The 17,829-nt window shown below is 39.1% G+C and overlaps 1 long non-coding RNA gene across 1 annotated transcript in view; it reads right to left on the bottom strand.

The window, feature by feature from the left end:
* Positions 1 to 17,235, bottom strand: part of LOC149460442 (uncharacterized) — a 64,962-nt gene extending 47,727 nt beyond the window's left edge. The window contains exon 1 of the long non-coding RNA XR_016313079.1: positions 17,190 to 17,235. This is a non-coding gene — a long non-coding RNA (uncharacterized LOC149460442). The remainder of the gene's footprint in view (positions 1 to 17,189) is intronic.
* Positions 17,236 to 17,829: the final 594 nt, after the last annotated feature.

The following is a 17,829-nucleotide window of genomic DNA, read 5'->3' as shown; positions in this document are numbered from 1 at the left end:
CAACATCATTGAGTCTGTCTGGGATTACACGAAGATACAGAAGGATTTGAGGCAGCCTACATCCACAGAAGATCCAAGATGTTTGAAAAAAACCTACCTGCATAGTGTGCAAGTATACTTAGAAGAATCGATGCTGTTTTTTTTTTTTAACTGTTCTCCCTGTGCCTGCATGGGCTTCCTCTGGTTTCCTTCCACACTCCAAACACAGGTTGGTAGGTAAATTGGCTCCTGACTAAATTGGCCCTTGTACGTGCATGTATGGATGTGAGTCAGGGACCTTAGATTGTACGCCCCTTAAGTGTTAGGGACTGATGTGAATGTACAGAATATATATATATATATATATATATATATATATATATATATATATATGTGTGTGTGTGTGTAAAGCGCTGTGTAAATTGACAGCACTGTATAAGTACCTGAAATAAATGAATAAATATTCGCATAACCCTTCAAAGTATGAATATTTTAGATGATATTGTAATATACCCTGCATACCCCTTAGTGGGTTCAGACTGTACACAGAGTGGACCTTAAATTTTGTAATAGATCACTGCTTTAAAATAAAACAGATGCAAAGAGAGAAGGCAGAAAAACTATTAAACAGGCTTAATGTAATAGTTTCAATGGTAATACATTTACAAACTTAAGAATCAGTCTTGGTAACATTTCTTTGAGTAATTAGAGGCTTTAGGGTGGGATAACCAATTTTGCCACTTTTCTTTAAATTTTGACACAGTATAATTCTTACGCGCCATCATTAACTCATAATGAGCTTGGGTGTTTAATCGAATAATAGCAGATAAATTAGGAGCATCTTTACTTTTCCAAAGGTTAGATATAGTGAGCCTTGCAGGTATAATAATACATATGTGTTATAATTGTTCTGTATTGAGGAGGGTATATATTTAGGTTAGTTAATACCTAATAGAGCCATAGCAGGATTAAGTTCCAATAAATTACCAGTAAGGCTGGCTATGAATGAGGATATAGAATTGATGGTGTTTTGAAGGCAAAGGGTGGTCACACCAAATATTGATTTTATTTAGATTTTGCTTCTGTCCAGTTGCTTTCCATTTTGTTAATTTATAAAAAATAAACTATGAGCACTTCTATTTCTAAAAGCACTTTTTTTTTTTTTTTTACGCCTGCCTAAGACTTTTGCATTGAACTGTGAGTGTGTGTGTGTATGTATGTGTATATGTATGTGTATATGTATATATATGTGTGTGTGTATATATAATATATATATACACACACACACAAACATACAGGTATGCGCACTGTGCGTGAACTGTTTAATATACATGTTAAGTGTACACTGTATGGTAAGCACATACTACATATATAAACTAATACTGCCATTACTCTTACATTGTCTCCAACTTGTAATTATAGCTGACTGGGAAAGCATTTTTCCTAAATGTGTTTATGTCTCATAACTTTACAATGTAAATATTCTGTAAGTGCACAATAACATTTAAAATAGCTTCTTCAATAATTTATGTCTGAAGGAATTACACACTACAAGCATTTGTTTAAAGGATGAACTGTGTTTATTGAAGGGAGCAAAAGTTTAAGTACAGCTGATAGGTCCCATAACACAGTTAAGATGGCCATACATGGATCGACATTTGGCTGGTTTAACAGAAACTGGCTGAATTTCAATCCATGTATGGCCGTTCCCATTCATAAGACAGGGACAAAGACACGGGACTGCTGGAAAATTTCAGTTAGATCAGTTGATTAGTGTATTCTGGTGGTATGGAAGTGGGGGAGTCTCCCTGCTGTCAGAATACAATGACCCAGGGAAGGTTCCCATATCCACATCGAATGTGTGGACAGGGGAATCAATTCCATGAATTGACACCAAGAGTGCAGCTATTAATAATCAGTATAAACATCAATCACCACATGTGAAGTCCAAGAAAGCAATACATAAGAATTAACATAAAGTCCAAAATTCCAAGTGTAGGGAGTAACTGGGAAAATATCTTCTTTATAAAACTCCCCAGAAGATATCACATAGGGAAGAGCCAACGTTGGTGACGTCATTACGCATCTCGAAACCCGGAAGCGGACCATCTAATTACCATGACCAGCTTTATAGTATTACTGGCACTATTGTTTTTATTCTGCATTCTGACTATTTAATCTTACGTTTGCAGTTTTACACAATGTGGCTTCCATGGTTCCTTTTTCTTGGATGCGGTGGAGCCTTGGAGTTCTGACTGACAGAGCAAGAGAGTCAAAATATTTTGGTGTGTTTTATAGAGCATGCAGTGAAAGAACTCTGAGGTGTGTTTTTTATGAATGTGAAAGATTTCCCCTTTTTTTTATAAAGAGATTTTCCCAGTTACTCACTCCACTTGGAGTTTGGGACTTTTATGTTAATTCCTATGTATTGCTTTATTGGACTTGCTTATTTATATGTTGTAATTGATGTTCACACTGATTATTAAGCTGTGCACTCTTGGTCTCAAATTATTTAATATATTAAAAAAAATGGCCAAATCACAAGTTCTTTATCTTTAGTACATGTGATCACATTTGTAGTCTTGTTAGATCTGATGATCTTACCCTTTGCTGGATAATCGGCAGTCACCTGTAGCTATATTGCAATAACATCAAAAGTACTCAAAGTGTGATAAAATGCACTATATAATTAACTATATGGCCACTTATCAGGTCAGATGTTGATAGATTCATTTTTTTTTCAAAAAAGTGACACAGGTGCATAGTCTGTAAAGTATTTAACATTCTTTATGTCACGTTTTCCAATGCTAAAACATATAATAGTGGAATGTAAACGTTTATTGATCTTACAGATGTTGCAATATAATTCAGCATGTAATGTTTAGCTGAAATTACAAAAAGTCGCTGAATCAAGTGTTGCACGCCTTTTTAGTACACATGATCATATACTGTATGTAGACCTTCCTGCTGAATCTGACAATCACAGGGTAGCTGGCATTTACCTCAAAAGCCAGTGTCAGAGCAATCAGGTCTGTCAAATTCTGATTTTATCCTTTAAAATGTATGTACAACTTAGATCTACTTTTCTCTGTGTTTTGTCATCGTGCCTCGCTGTGTACAGTCGCATGCAAAATAATGTTTTTGTTAATCTGTTGTAAAATTTCTTACCTGGAGTTCCTGCAAATAACCGCACCTTGTGCTGCAGGATTGCAATACGCAATTCTGCCTCTGGTCACAATGTACCAGCAACTGCAGAAAAATACCTGCTTCCATGTGTTGCTCATGTAGCTGAATGAAGGATGTTTAACATCTCTGGAAGCCTTAGATCTAATCTCTGTGTAGGCTCTGGAGAGGAGGAAAAAGTGACAAGGTCTGCCCATAGTCAGGAGATTGTTGCCAGTTTCACCTGAACTAGGCGTCTGTCTCCTTCCTATGGGCTGCTCTCCTGTATAGCTGATTTACTGGCAGCATTTTCTTGGTTTCTATGGTAATCTAAGATATTTTCAAGGATCATCATGCAATAAACTTTGTGAAATCTATTTTGTTGTCTTGTCTGATCTGTTTTATCTGCCTCACAGCACATATGTTAAGTGTAGTTGCCAAGAGCAGAACAGAACCTTGTTGTTAATTAACATAATTACTAGCTGTGTCACCATGCAGCCAATATAAGCAGACAGTAGCCTTTGACCTAATGTCCTTTGTCAGTTCCACCAATAAATGTCACAGTCTAGAATAATTTTCTGATAAATCAATACTCTATTAACGCATTGATGTGTTAGGGAACACTAATTTAACCTCTAAAGAGGTCACCAGCTCTGATCTTCTTTTCACTGAGGGATTAAGACAGATAAAATTGGCCAAACACATAAGATGACAGTTGTCTGATCTCACTGAGTTTGATTGGAACAGACTCATCTCTATAAGCAGATGCCTACTGGCTGACTGATCTTGGTGGATAAATCGATTAGACAGGTAAAAATAAACTCTCGACTTAGATTATACTGCCCCATTATAAGCATCCCTGGGAGTTGCCTACCAATGCTTTCCTCATTCTCTGTCTTCAAAGGCAAATCTGAACAAGGGCGTTTCTGTGCAAGCCAGCAGAGAGATACACTGGATGGCAATTGGACCATCTCTGCACTCTCAACATTCCTCTTTTGTCTACAAACAACGTAAAGTAGGATTGCGGTTGTTTTTTGTTTTTTAATTTTAGATAGAGTGAGGGCAAGTTAGTTAATTTGTCAGGTTTTTCTTGCTTCCCATCCTTTGCAAAAATGATTTATGGTTGTCTAATAATAAAGAAATGTGTAGTAAGCGCTCTTAAATATATATAGCAGCTGGAACACTTCAGGTAACCACAATACCTTTAGAATATAAGTATATCAATGTAACAAGAAACAGTGCAGCGCTCAAGAATTAATAAATAAATGAAAACCAAGTATATATATATATATATATAAAAGTCTGTGCAATATCCGTGGTATCGTCTGGTAAGGTGAATACACATCCGGAGTATATACTGCCTCAAGATAATAGCAATGCTCACTCACCAGAAACGCATGGATTATGCGCATGTAGGGTTAATCATCCCAGATATCAGATCCAACGAAGACCAAGTGGTGGGCGTCCTACTCACGGTGGGTCATCAGAAACACCAAGACTGATCCAGAGGTCCCTTTAAGGCTACTCAGGTAATCCACACTGATGGTATTAATCCCTCTTCAGGCTGGTAAAGGCACCCTTTCTGTGGGAGTAACAGCTCCACAAAGGAGCCCCAAAAAACAGGTGCCAGAGATAGTGTAGTATGCTCCTCAGTGTTTTTATTGGTCAAACATAGCAATAGGGCAGTATGCATATCACAACATAAGTGTAGAGGTGAAAGACAGCATTTACTGACCCCAATAAAGATGGCCACCGGGCCTCCTCGTGGCTCCGGCGGTAGGAAGTGACGTCACGCTCTGCACAGCTCCTCCTTAGGCCTTTCGTGCTACAGGCACATCATCAGAGGGGAGGCTGTACCTCTGATGATGTGCCTGTAGCACGAAAGGCCTAAGGAGGAGCTGTGCAGAGCGTGACGTCACTTCCTACCGCCGGAGCCACGAGGAGGCCCGGCGGCCATCTTTATTGGGGTCAGTAAATGCTGTCTTTCACCTCTACACTTATGTTGTGATATGCATACTGCCCTATTGCTATGTTTGACCAATAAAAACACTTAAGAGCATACTACACTATCTCTGGCACCTGTTTTTTGGGGCTCCTTTGTGGAGCTGTTACTCCCACAGAAAGGGTGCCTTTACCAGCCTGAAGAGGGATTAATACCATCAGTGTGGATTACCTGAGTAGCCTTAAAGGGACCTCTGGATCAGTCTTGGTGTTTCTGATGACCCACCGTGAGTAGGACGCCCACCACTCGGTCTTCGTTGGATCTGATATCTGGGATGATTAACCCTACATGCGCATAATCCATGCGTTTCTGGTGAGTGCGCATTGCTATTATTTCGAGGCAGTATATACTCCGGATGTGTATTCACCTTACCAGACGATACCACGGATATTGCACAGACTTTTTTATATACGGTATATATATATATATATATATATATATATATATATATACTTGGTTTTCATTTATTTATTAATTCTTGAGCGCTGCACTGTTTCTTGTTACATTTATGGTTGTCTGTTTGCCCATTGTAGAAGTGTCCCCTCACTTCCCTTCCCAGTGACATCCAGGGCATTACTCCATAAATTCCTTTTGGAAAATCCTTTACAGGCTGGTGACATTGTCTGGTCAAAAGCATTTTTTCAAGCTGTTTATTATTCAGATATCAGACCACCTGTTGAATATTAATGAGTTGACAGGCTTTTTATGTGCATTTTGTCAGTCACCTTCATCTCTTGAAGGACAAAAAAAATACTGCAGAGCACCGCAAGACGTTAACTGGTGAAATCAAGCTTCATAATCTAGATGATTGCTGTTCCCTATAAGTGCAGCAAAAGGTTTCCATGAAATCATATTTTTTTTATTGGCATACAAACTCCTTGCATTTGTATGGCCTACAGTGCTATAGTGCCAGTGATCAGTAAAGATGTACCAGTAACTGGAAGGCTGCAAAACCCATAATCCAGTGATTATACAGAAATATGTCACAGGCATAAACGATCACAACACTGTGCATTCAAGTGTTGCAGGTTCAAACTTTTAGCTGGATAAATCTAAGGTAGGTGGGTGTAAGGTGTTAGAAAAAGGCATTACTTGACAAATTATTAGGATGTTACTCAAGGGTCAGATAGGGAAATAAGTATTTGAACATTTCTTTCACTAACCCATTTTCCATCACCTGATTCCTTGCCCCCTGAAAAATCACTTTGCATCATCCCATTCCCCGTATTTTCCCAATACCCCTGGACAATATAGGGAATGAGAAGATACAAAGGGGTTTATTAGGGTTACTATAGAATCAGGTGATGGAAATGGGGCTATTGGAAAAAGCCGATGTTGAATGGAAGAGGAAGAGGATTTGGTCTAGCTAATTGTATAAAATCTATACATCTGCCTTGTATGTTAAATTGTGGCTGTCTTTCTGTGTAAGTTACTTCAAGACATAAAGTAATAACTTTCTGTTAGGTCACTGGCGAGCTTTTCAAAGACATGTGCACAACTGGATTTGTTAAAATTGCATTAAATGTATACTTCAGTATTTTGCTTTCATCTTTTTTGTCATTGATCTGGATTACATCACTCTGGGATACCTAGTACTGTCCCATAGTACCTTTATTTCCTACATCCTGTTTCTTAGTCTATCCGAGCTGCACCTAAATAGTTCTAAAATCAAAAAGTTTTTTTTAACCTTGTTACTAAACCCACAACAGTAAAATCAGTCTGTATATGCAGTAAAGCATGCTTCTTATACTCACTGTGGAATCTAAGGGGTTAATCCTCTGCATTGTGTAAAAAGGCTGTTTGATCCTGATCTTCCCTTCCTCTGTTGTCCCCAATCTATCTGCTGATACTACAGTGCTCCAGGAGTCACTTTGCATATGCTCAGTTTAGTGTGTATTGTTAGAGAGTTTTTTTTTTCTTTGGGAGGGTGCATTTGATCAGCAGAGGGCCAACTGGCACTGTCCAGACAGAGGGTCAGTTGTTATGCAGCCTCATAGGACAATCAGGGCAGAATGAAAACTACTCCTACAAGATTAACCAGTGCTCGGATGGACACTGATAGAAGTCACAGTACTGCTATAAACTGCTGATGAGAAAAGGTATTTAGCAGTTTATATTTACTAAAATAATTGCATGTATATGTTCTGAGTGCGGTGGGAGACCAGATATAGTGAATGCAGGGTTATGGGTTTAGTAACACATTAATGCATTCTCTGCATTGAGGTAAAAAAATAGCAGCTCCCCCACAGCCCCTCCGTAAAACACTTATCTGAGTCCATTCTCAATCCAGTGCTTTCCTGTCTGCAGCAGCACTCACCTCTCCCCTCTCTCACAGGCTTGGCTGAGAACAGCCACTGGCTCCTGCTGCTGTCAGTAAGATTCTATGAGGAGGGAGAGGGGGCTGGGCCAAGCTGCGTTGTGTGTGCCTATAGACACACACAGCATGGCTTGGGAGCGAGTCTGCATGTTTGTCCCTGTAGCAAGTGCTTGTTATGGGAGCAGATACACAGGGGTAGCAGAGAGCACCTGCGGGGGACCCTAGAAGAGGAGGTTTTGGGCCGTTCTGTGCAACACCATTGCACAGAGCAGATAATTATTACATGTTTGTTATTTTAATTAAAACATTTTTTTAAAAGCTTTACAATCACTTTAATATACACACTGCTAGCTAAAGAGTTTTATTTAATGTAATTTGATTAACTATCTTCACTAACATTAAGCTAAAATTTATTCAAAGACACTAATATTCTGTAGAGCCCAGGCATTGAATGAGACACACAACTGAGTAAAATAGATTATTTTGATACCGTGAAAACTGCCATTTTACCCAGAATCTACCATCATCAATTTTTAATGCAAATATATACAGTAGTTTTGTCATTGTTTTCTTTTCATCATGTGTTTAAAATGCATATAATGCCATTTTTTTTCAGTAGAGATGGGTAAGGCTAGAGCGCTTGTTACATTTTTATTGCTGTCTGAGTCCATGTTGGAGATGTTCCCTTTAGTAAAACCATTGTCGCCTGGACACAGGAAGGAAAAATCTCTCCACTGGAGGTCCTGATAACAATAAAAGCATGACAACAATTCAATCCTTTTCCATTCTATCCAGAACTAAAAAAAAAAAAAAAAGTTTGGCCTTACAAATAGTTTAAAGCTTAAGAAAAGTCATATGACTTGAGCTGCAGAAGAATTTAAGGATGAACTTCTCTTGTTTTGGGGCACATTGCTTGTCTGAGGTTTGAAGGGGTTTTAGATGGTGGAGGGGGGCTGATCTGAGATCTGCAGAGGGGTTGATTGGGGATCTGAAAAAGAGATTAAAGGAGGCTAATCTGAGGTCCAAAGAGGGGGCTGATTAGTGGACTAGAAGTAGATTATAGGGGATTGATCTGAGATCTCAAGAGGTGCTGCTTGGTGGTCTGAAATGTGGATGAAATGAGGCTGATCTGGGGTCTGGATGTTAAGAAGCAACTGACCACTAATGCTGGGGCATTTTTTTCGTCCAACTGACCAATGAAACAAGGTATTCAACCCAACCCCCCCCCCCGGATCAATAACTTCAGGCATTTTCCTCACACTGATGCCAGAACATTTTTTTGTGTCCTGGTGCATACTTCCTGGGGGTGCCACATCCACCAGACATTTTTTTTGTGTTCCATGGTGCTGCCCCTCATGGCTGTGGCACCTCCAGTGAGTATGCACCAGGTGCCTCAGTGACAGTGTAAGAAAAAGTCTTCTCTCTTGCTCTGCCAGTATGATAGAGCCGAGAGGACTTCCTATCACACCGAGCTCCAGCATCTGATGAGACAGACAGTACATGTATTTTGTCCCCTGGTGAACTTAACACATTAGTAAACATTAATGCTATACTTTATTCTTTAAAGGAAACAAGTCAGCATAGGAATATGGGGGCAGCCCTTGCAAATTTGATGGGAAGGTGCAAGTTTTAGGGTGCCCCTTTTTGTCCTTGCTTCACTCCTCTAAGAGCCTCTAGTCTTGAAAAAGTATTCACCTTGCAGGTTTCAGAAAATAGTGGGAGCAGTGCCCTTTTGCTGCTACTTCCAGTCTGCTCATTGCTGATGTTAGAACTAGGTTACCTCCCTACTTTGCTTTTTGTATTACTTACCCCTCTTTTCAGCTGATATATTCAGCAGTTTGCATTTGAGGTGTCATAGAAATTCACACTTATGCCTGGGAACAGTTCCAAATGCTTCATCTCACATGTTTGGTCATTTTAAAAAAACAAAATGGCTGCATGCCGCTAATTTGGCACTTTGCTGAGCTACGTCCTTCACAGACCTTGAATAGTGTATGAAAAATAGTGTAATTACAGGTACACTTCCCAGTTAGTATAAATATATACTTGGTCTGTTTTACAACACTGCAGTAAAATATTAATAGATACTCTCAGTCCCTTTTATGAGCAAAACAGTAAAACCACCAGCAGTGCTGAAGCTTTATAACAAAATTGGTGCTGCTCTCCCACACTTATATAAATAATTAAATCAAAAATGAGGTTTCAATTACTCCCCTTGTTAATCCTCCTGTGTGTAATTATACCATACTCAATTCTTCATATTATTATACAAGCTTACACAGTGATGTTTGATAAACCATATGAAACAAAATATAAATGTGCAAAACGCATAAAAACACAATACATAAACCCACTTGTGTCCCTAAACAGGGTGAAATCACAAACTTGTTTTAAACCACACGTGATAAAACACTTGGCATAAATGATTGCCCAAAGGTGCAGTGGAAACAGACTGACAAATGGCACTATTGTGCCTATAAAAACAAACAATAGGATGGTCAGGATAAATTAACCCTGACTATAAGACAATCTACAAGGACTATAACAAATCCTTCAACATATATGTGCAACCACCACTCAACAAGTGCCCACATGTACCAAAATAAATTGCCGTGCTCTAGTCCCTAAACTTGGGACTATACTGCTATATAAATAGCAGGAAGAAAAAAAAAATTAAAAATAATTAAATATTGAGTGAATCCACAAATGAAAATCCAGTGACACTCTATGATAAACACATAACTTAAATTTATAACAAAGTCCACAAAAACACATGCCACCAATTATTAATAATCAATAAACAAATCGTCCACGTGTGTAATCTTCAATATGGCTGGATATATAGAAACCTCCAGCGATCAATATAAATCTAGCAGGTGAACAAAAAGTATAATCCTTCCCCAGTAAGATTGCCACCTCACCTTCATGAAGCATCCCCACAGGGTCAAACCGCTTTTTTGCTGTTAAGCACAGCCAACCGCTCAATCCTCCACGTCAGATTCGGTATCACAAACTGTGGTATCCCCCTTCAGAACTTACAACACTGCAGTAAAATATTAATAGATACTCTCAGTCGCTTTTATGAGCGAAACAGTAAAACCACCAGCAGTGCTGAAGTTTTGTTGTGTATCTGCAGCACACTCCGATTAATGCTGAATTTTTCTTCTTCACATGTACAACAAACAAGCATTTCGGTTGCATCCTACATCTATATTTTAGGATATTGCTGTAAAACAAGTGTATGTTTATATCAATTAAAAAGAACACTTGGAAGAATATTTTTTTTTTCCTTACATCTAAATATTTAAGGATAAATAAACTGAAACTGGAGTATCTATATAACCAGGACTATACTGGGTCTAATAGTCTGTAAAACAGGTAAGTCAAATGATATACTGTACAGTATATCACAAATGGGACTTTCATATAGCAGGTCCAGTGATGGCAGCCAGCGATTGTAATTTGCATGGCAATGATAGTTTTAGGAAAGTAGTAAGTCTTTCATTATATGGGACTTTTGTAAGAACTCATTTCAAATGGTAGAACTCTAAGGACGAAGCTACTTGCTTTTCTTCTTAAGTGTTTTTCATGCCCAGTTTTATTAAAAGAAACTTCAGAAAACACAAAACGTGAATTTCTCTTGCAGGGTCAATCAGCTTCCTGGCTCACACACAGCACTGCTTCACTGTCCATACTCTTTAGGCCCTTGTCTTCCTCTTACAGTCTTCACACACAAGTTTGGGTCTGTACCCTTAGCAACCCTTGTTGCTCTGGCTTCCACTTGTCTCTCCTGACTCCTGGGCAGAGACCTCCCTTGTTTGCCATTGTAGAGCCCAGAGCCTTAGTCCAGACTCTACAAAAAGCCTAGTACGCACCTGCACAATAAGTACGCCGCTGGTTCCAAAAATCAGGACCCAGGATTGAAGATTTCATCCCACCCAAGTCTATAAATAATCTCCAGGCTCCAGCTAACAAATCAGATTTTAACAGCCAACTAGGACACTGAAAGACCAGTTTCCTTGGTGTGAGACAAGCACCCTGGAGCCTCTCAACCTGCCTGGATGAGAATCCTGGGAGATACCAAACCCTTTTCACAATGTGACAAGGCACAGCACTGTCACACTTTCTCTAGGCTAATGAGCTAAATCAGAAAAAAGCTAAGGTTTTTTTCAAATTCAGCTGCAAAGGAGTAATGCTACTATAGGAAAGTGTGCCTTTTTGTAACTAAAAGGGAATAAGCAGAGGGTACTGTTATGGCATGGGAAAAACGTCATAGTTTTGGGTCATCTGTATTTTATTATTTAGGTGTATAAGTATTTAAACTGTTTTACATTCAAGGGTCAACTGAAACTTTTTAAGGCCATTAGGGAGAGTTGAGATGGAGGAGCATATCATTAGTAATCCTATATATATGTGTATACCATAAACCATCTATTTTGATTCAATTTTGCTCCATGGCAATAATGCTTGTACTTATACTTCAACTATTGCCATCCCCAAAGTGCACGTGTTTGGCTTTGTTCCACTGTTACCATACCTTCTACTCAGCAGATCTAAAACCTGAAGTTTAACCTATTCCAAAAATGAAAAAACACCTCACTGGAATCAAATTTACTTAACATGCTTCTCCTTTTCATGATTATGCTTAAAGCATCTCAGTCAACTGTTTGAAATATCTTTCTTCTACAATTAAATGTTTAATATACACTCACTGGCCACTTTATTAGGTACACCTTGCTACTACTGGGTTGGACCCCTTTTGCCTTCAGAACTTCCTTAATTCTTTGTGGCATAGATTCAACAAGGTGTTGGAAACATTCCTCAGAGATTTTGGTCCATATTGACATGATAGCATTACGCAGTTCCTGCAGATTCGTCGGTTGCACATTCGTGATGTGAATCTCCCATTCCACCACATCCCAAAGGTGCTCTATTGGATTGAGATCTTATGACTATGGAGGCCGTTGGAGTAAGTGAACTTACTGTCATATTCAAGAAACCAATTTCAGATGATTCGAGCTTTGTGACATGGTGAATTTTCCTGCTGTAAGTAGCCATCAGAAGAATGTTACACTGTAGTCATAAAGGGATGGACATGGTCAGCAACAATACTCAGGTAGATAATCAAGACTCAGCAGACAAGGCAATGTTTTTCCAACCTTTTATTGTCCAATTTTGGTGAGCCTGTGCAAATTGTAGCCTTCATTTTCTGTTTGTAGCTGACAGGAGTGGCACCCGGCGTGGTCTTCTGCTGTAGCCCATCTGCTTCAAAGTTTGATGTGTTGTGCATTCAGAGATGGTATTCTGCATACCTTGGTTGTAACTAGTGAGTATTTGAGTTGCTGTTGCCTTTCTATCATCTTGAACCAGTCTGTCATTTCTCTTCTGATTTCTGACATCAACAAGGCATTTTCATCCACACAACTGCTGGTCACTGGATATTTTCTCTTTTTCGGACCATTCTCTGTAAACTCTAGAGATGGCTGCATGTAAAAATCCAAGCAGATCAGCATTTTATTGAAATACTCAGTATTTTATAGAAATACTCAGACCAGCCCATCTGGCACCAACAACCATGTCATGTTCAAAGTCACTTAAAACACCTTTCTTCCCCATTCTGATGTTCGGTTTGATCTTCAGCAAGTCGTCTTCACCATGTCTAGATGCCTAAATGCATTGAGTTGCTCCCATGTCATTGGCTGATTAGCGAGTTGTATTACCAAGCAATTGAACAGGTGTACCTAATAAAGAGGCTGGTCAGTGTATAACAAATAATAATTTCAGAGGGGCAGAACAGGGGCCAAAGTCACTCCTCTGACTCACATTTTTGATTCACATACTGTATTGGTGGAAATTTCAGATTCAGCTATTGAAGTCTGTAAAGCTTTTTTTCCTACAAAGGTGATAAAGAGATCCAGAAACTTTAACTTACATTAAAAAAAAAAGGAAAAGATTAAAATAATTTTTTACATTTCAGCTCCTAATAAATACATATACAAGATCACTATATATTGCATTTAAGATTTGAATCTTGAACCATCCAAGTTGCACTTGGGAATGCCAAAGTGTAATGAGACTTGAAGTATTTGGAAACATACAACAATCACACATACCAAAATCACAGGAATCAATCTACTGTTTGCAGAGGTACCAATTAATGCAGCAGATTGCTAGAAACATTAGATTTTTAATTGCGAAAGGAATGAAAATGAATCTTTAATAACATTTTCACAAATCCTTCATCCTTCATGAAAAACAAAATGTACTGAATTGAGCTCATTAAAAAAAAAAAAATCAACAAATAATTTACATATCATCAGACTGAAGCTTCTGCTAATTATTTATTTACACTTTGTTCTAATAATTCTTTATGACAAAATAGCTTAAAAAACCTTTATCTTCTAAATGATCCAAGATGATATGCTGATTGACTTCATCTGTTTGAAAGCAGGTGGCAGTACCTCTTTACATTTGTACCTAACCAAGGGGGCTGGAAGGGCTTCGCTTAGGTTTCATAATTAGTCATGTGATTGGTCTCAGCAGAATCAATAGGTGGGGGAGTAGATTGAGCAACAAGGTGTAGGTGTCAGGGTTTGCCGCAGCATGTAGGTCTGCGCATGCGCAGATTGCCGAGATACGCGCATGGCGGCCGCGCATGTGCACTCGCAGACACGAGCGCGCATTTGTCACCAATGACAGCACAGGGCGCTCTATTTAAAGACCGGCTCTTGCAATGCTCAAGTGCCGTATGGTCTTATTCCTGTTATCCTGTTGTGTCATGAGAGATTGCTTTTTGCCGACCCTGCCTGACCCTGATCCGTTGACCATCTCCTGCTCTGATTCCTGGCTTGTCTGACCATTCTTCTGTTTGCTCCTGAACATATTGACCTCCTGTTACTGAACCTGGCCTGTGACCCGTTTATTCCTCTGCCTGCCGCTCTGTACCGTTCTGCCTCCACCGATACCGACCCGGCCTGTCTGACTACGCTTAATTCACCTCTTCGCATCAGGCTCGCACCCGCTACTTGCCACTGGCAAGTACCTCTACCACGGCTGGTTTTACCCAGGGGCCGCAACCTGGTTTCGGTCTGCTCCAAGTCCATCCCCACCATCAGGGGCTCTGGTGAACAAGCAGGTCGGGGCTTAGATTCCGCGCCTTGGGAATTACGGCCTGTGGGGCGCTAGAGGCTTCTGTCAGTCGGTCCTTGACAGTAGGTAATGGAAACTAGGGCATAGATGGTAGGCTGCCACCCCTCCCCAGATTGTCCGCTGAACAGCATCTAGGGCTGACAGCCACACCAGGCACCTGATGCACTGAGTGTACCACCTAATTTTATTCTTCTGGGTTCCCAAGGCTAAAAAAGCTAAAAGTCCATTAAAAAAAAAATATCTATGGCCCTAGAAAGAAAAACACTTGACCCAGCTACCAGCAGATGAAGTGGAGATGATTTTAACTCTAAACTCCAGGCAGATATACAAAAACATAACTTGTGCATAGTTATGTGTCCCTTGAAAATAGGTAAATGTATCCCAGCATAACTACATGAATGCTACTAGATCCTAGCCTCCTGTAATGCACTGCACATCAGGACCAGTCAGAGCTCAGAAGAAAGGAGTAGTCTCCCAAAACGTGTTAGCCTACCTCACCAAAGGTCTGCTTTCTATCTGTTTTATCCCCCTTTTGCTTTGTGAGTATGTAGTTATATGCTTTCAAATAAACTTGTGTTTCACCACGATAATGCACGAAGAAAGACAGTCCAGGAGAGTCAAAAGGTTGGACACCCCTGCTATAAGTGATAAAGTGAGCTTTGTGTGCTCATACATGCATATTATTATTCATATAAGAGAGTACAACATTTGGTGCAGCTGTACATGGTAACCAATCTTCTATCATTATCTTCTTTAATTAAGATTTGACAAAAAAACCTGGAAGCTCATTGGTTTCTATGCAGAGCTGCACCAGATTTTGTAATCAACCCCAATATGTCATCCCAAGACAGAATTTGCAAAGAACATGATTATTTTTGTCTGCCCTAACTTTCCACAACATCACAGAATAGGAACGTAACTTGAGAAATATACTGATTAGAAGTTCTATTTTATCAATAAGGTGTTGGTCCAGACAAAGGTCTTTAAAACAGGTTAATAAACTAATGATCGTTTAATTATTAGTGCAAAGACCTATGAACTTTAGACAATAAAACATTTATAATATCTATGAATAATGTGGGTGATGGGTAATACTGCATCCAAAACTCCATTCCTCTAGAAATTGGACTTTAAACCTTCTCCTTAACCTAAAGAAACCTCTGAACTTAACTTTTGATTTAATCTTTAACTCTACCAAATAAACTTACCCCTTGACATAACCCTAAACTTACTCTTGTGAAGTTTTGGGAATATATTCGCAATATATCAACATTATGGCAAATGTGTGTTTTTATTAATTAATGAGCTGGGGGTCCTCAGTAAGAAATAATGTTGAAATATTGTTGGGCTCAATCATGTAAATCAATCATCTTCTACAAACACAGAATGGTAGTGTCATGTTTCACATGACTGTCATATGCCTTTAAGTATTTTCTATATTTTGTCTCTGCTCTCTCTTTTTCTTTGGTTTAGTTAATGCTGTATAGATAGCCCACCCCTTTTCCAAGAAATGCATTGCAGCTCTAGTCTCATGTCATGAAGCAGGACACATTATGATCTTTTGACCTATCATATGTTCATTGTTGTAAGAATCTCTCAGTTTATGGAATAAACTTCACAAGATCTACAAGAGATCTTCTGTATGTGGTCACTCACTGTGGTATTCAACTGAGATTGGAGTTATCACTATCTCATCACAACTGTAAGTTACAGAGATCACACTTTCAATACTTGGATTGGAGAGACAGAACAGGTAGCATATGACTTGATCTGGCTAACACTGAGGCAAACCTTGTCAATGAATGCATCTCATAACCACAGCAAAAAAAAAATAACAAGACCTGGCAAGAGAATAAAACCAAAACAATCACATACCAAGTTTACAGGATGGCTAAACCCAATAACTTTTGAGATGCACTGAAGGATATCTTCCTTACTAAATATCTGCTGTAAACAACAAATTGCCCTGCTCTTCATGCAATGGAGATGAAAAAATAGGACTTGTTTAGAGTCCATCCATACCAGGAAAGCAGCCAAGATTGACAACCCTGGCTCCCATCATAAATACAGTAGAGGAGTGATATATCCACCCAGAGACAGGAAATATGTTATTTGCATTATTATCAGATGAAAGTAAAGGAAGAAACCATGCAGCCACCACACCAAGAACTAGTCATCTGCAATATATTACATTTTTGGTTTTGGGTTTAGATGTACTTTAAATATGCTGATATGAGATCAAATTCCCCTTTACTTCGCATACAAAAAGACTAAGGCTGGCTTCACATCTGTGTGGTTCGATTTTACTGTGTTACTTTTACTGCAACATACAATTGCCATTGTAGTGCCATTTATTTTGAAAGCCATCTCATCACAACTTACAAATGCTCTCCACTGCTTGTGTGGTACATATAAAAAAAAAAGGGTATATGTCCAGTTTCTGGTGCATTGTGGTCTATTGTCATTGTACATTAAAGCGCACAATCCTGTAAGTTAATGTGCATGCAGCTGCAAAATGCAACACACTTTATAGGTGTGAAGGAGGCCTAAAACATAGCTGTATTTTGCATGGCCCCTTACCTTTCCCTGCCTTTATATGATGGGTTGTCAAGAGGAAATCCTGGGATCCTACAATATGCATTCTCCATCTGGTTGCATCCATCGTATAAGTTGAATCATTAGATTGCAATAACAACTTTGATGATACCACTCCAATGGCTGATGTGGAGAATTTGAAAGCAATAACAGTTTTATTCTCCAGAGCTTCTCTGTAGATATTGGCTTCTGCTGTAAAAGGAAATGACAGACGCTTTTTAATAGGAACTCTGGAAAAGATAGTTGGAAACCGATATTAAATTGGCAGTAAAAATTACATTCACAATTCCGATCTTTCAATAAAAGTAGAGCTCTGTCTGAATTTTAGTGCTGTGTCTCATCTTAGAAAGCTTGCCATTTCCACTCCTGGTGGCTACTGTCATCAATAAAGTTAAGTAGTGAATGACCTTCCTAAGGACCTGTCAGAAAAAAAAAATACAAAGACTATGTCTAAGGGCTCTTTCACATGGGCGTTACAATCAGAAGCCGGCCCGTTTTTCAGGCAGACCCGATCGGAACCTTCTTCCTCCTCTACGGAGCAGCATCCAATCCGATCTGCCAAAAAAGGATGGATGGGGATCCAATTTCACTTCCATCTGTCAGATGGGGTTGTATGAAAACGGAC

Source organism: Staurois parvus, unplaced genomic scaffold, assembly GCF_062004578.1.
Source record: "Staurois parvus isolate SC_StPar_1 unplaced genomic scaffold, SC_StPar_1.0 ptg000230l, whole genome shotgun sequence".
Lineage (NCBI taxonomy): Eukaryota > Metazoa > Chordata > Amphibia > Anura > Ranidae > Staurois > Staurois parvus.
This window is presented reverse-complemented; position numbering and strand designations above follow the sequence as displayed.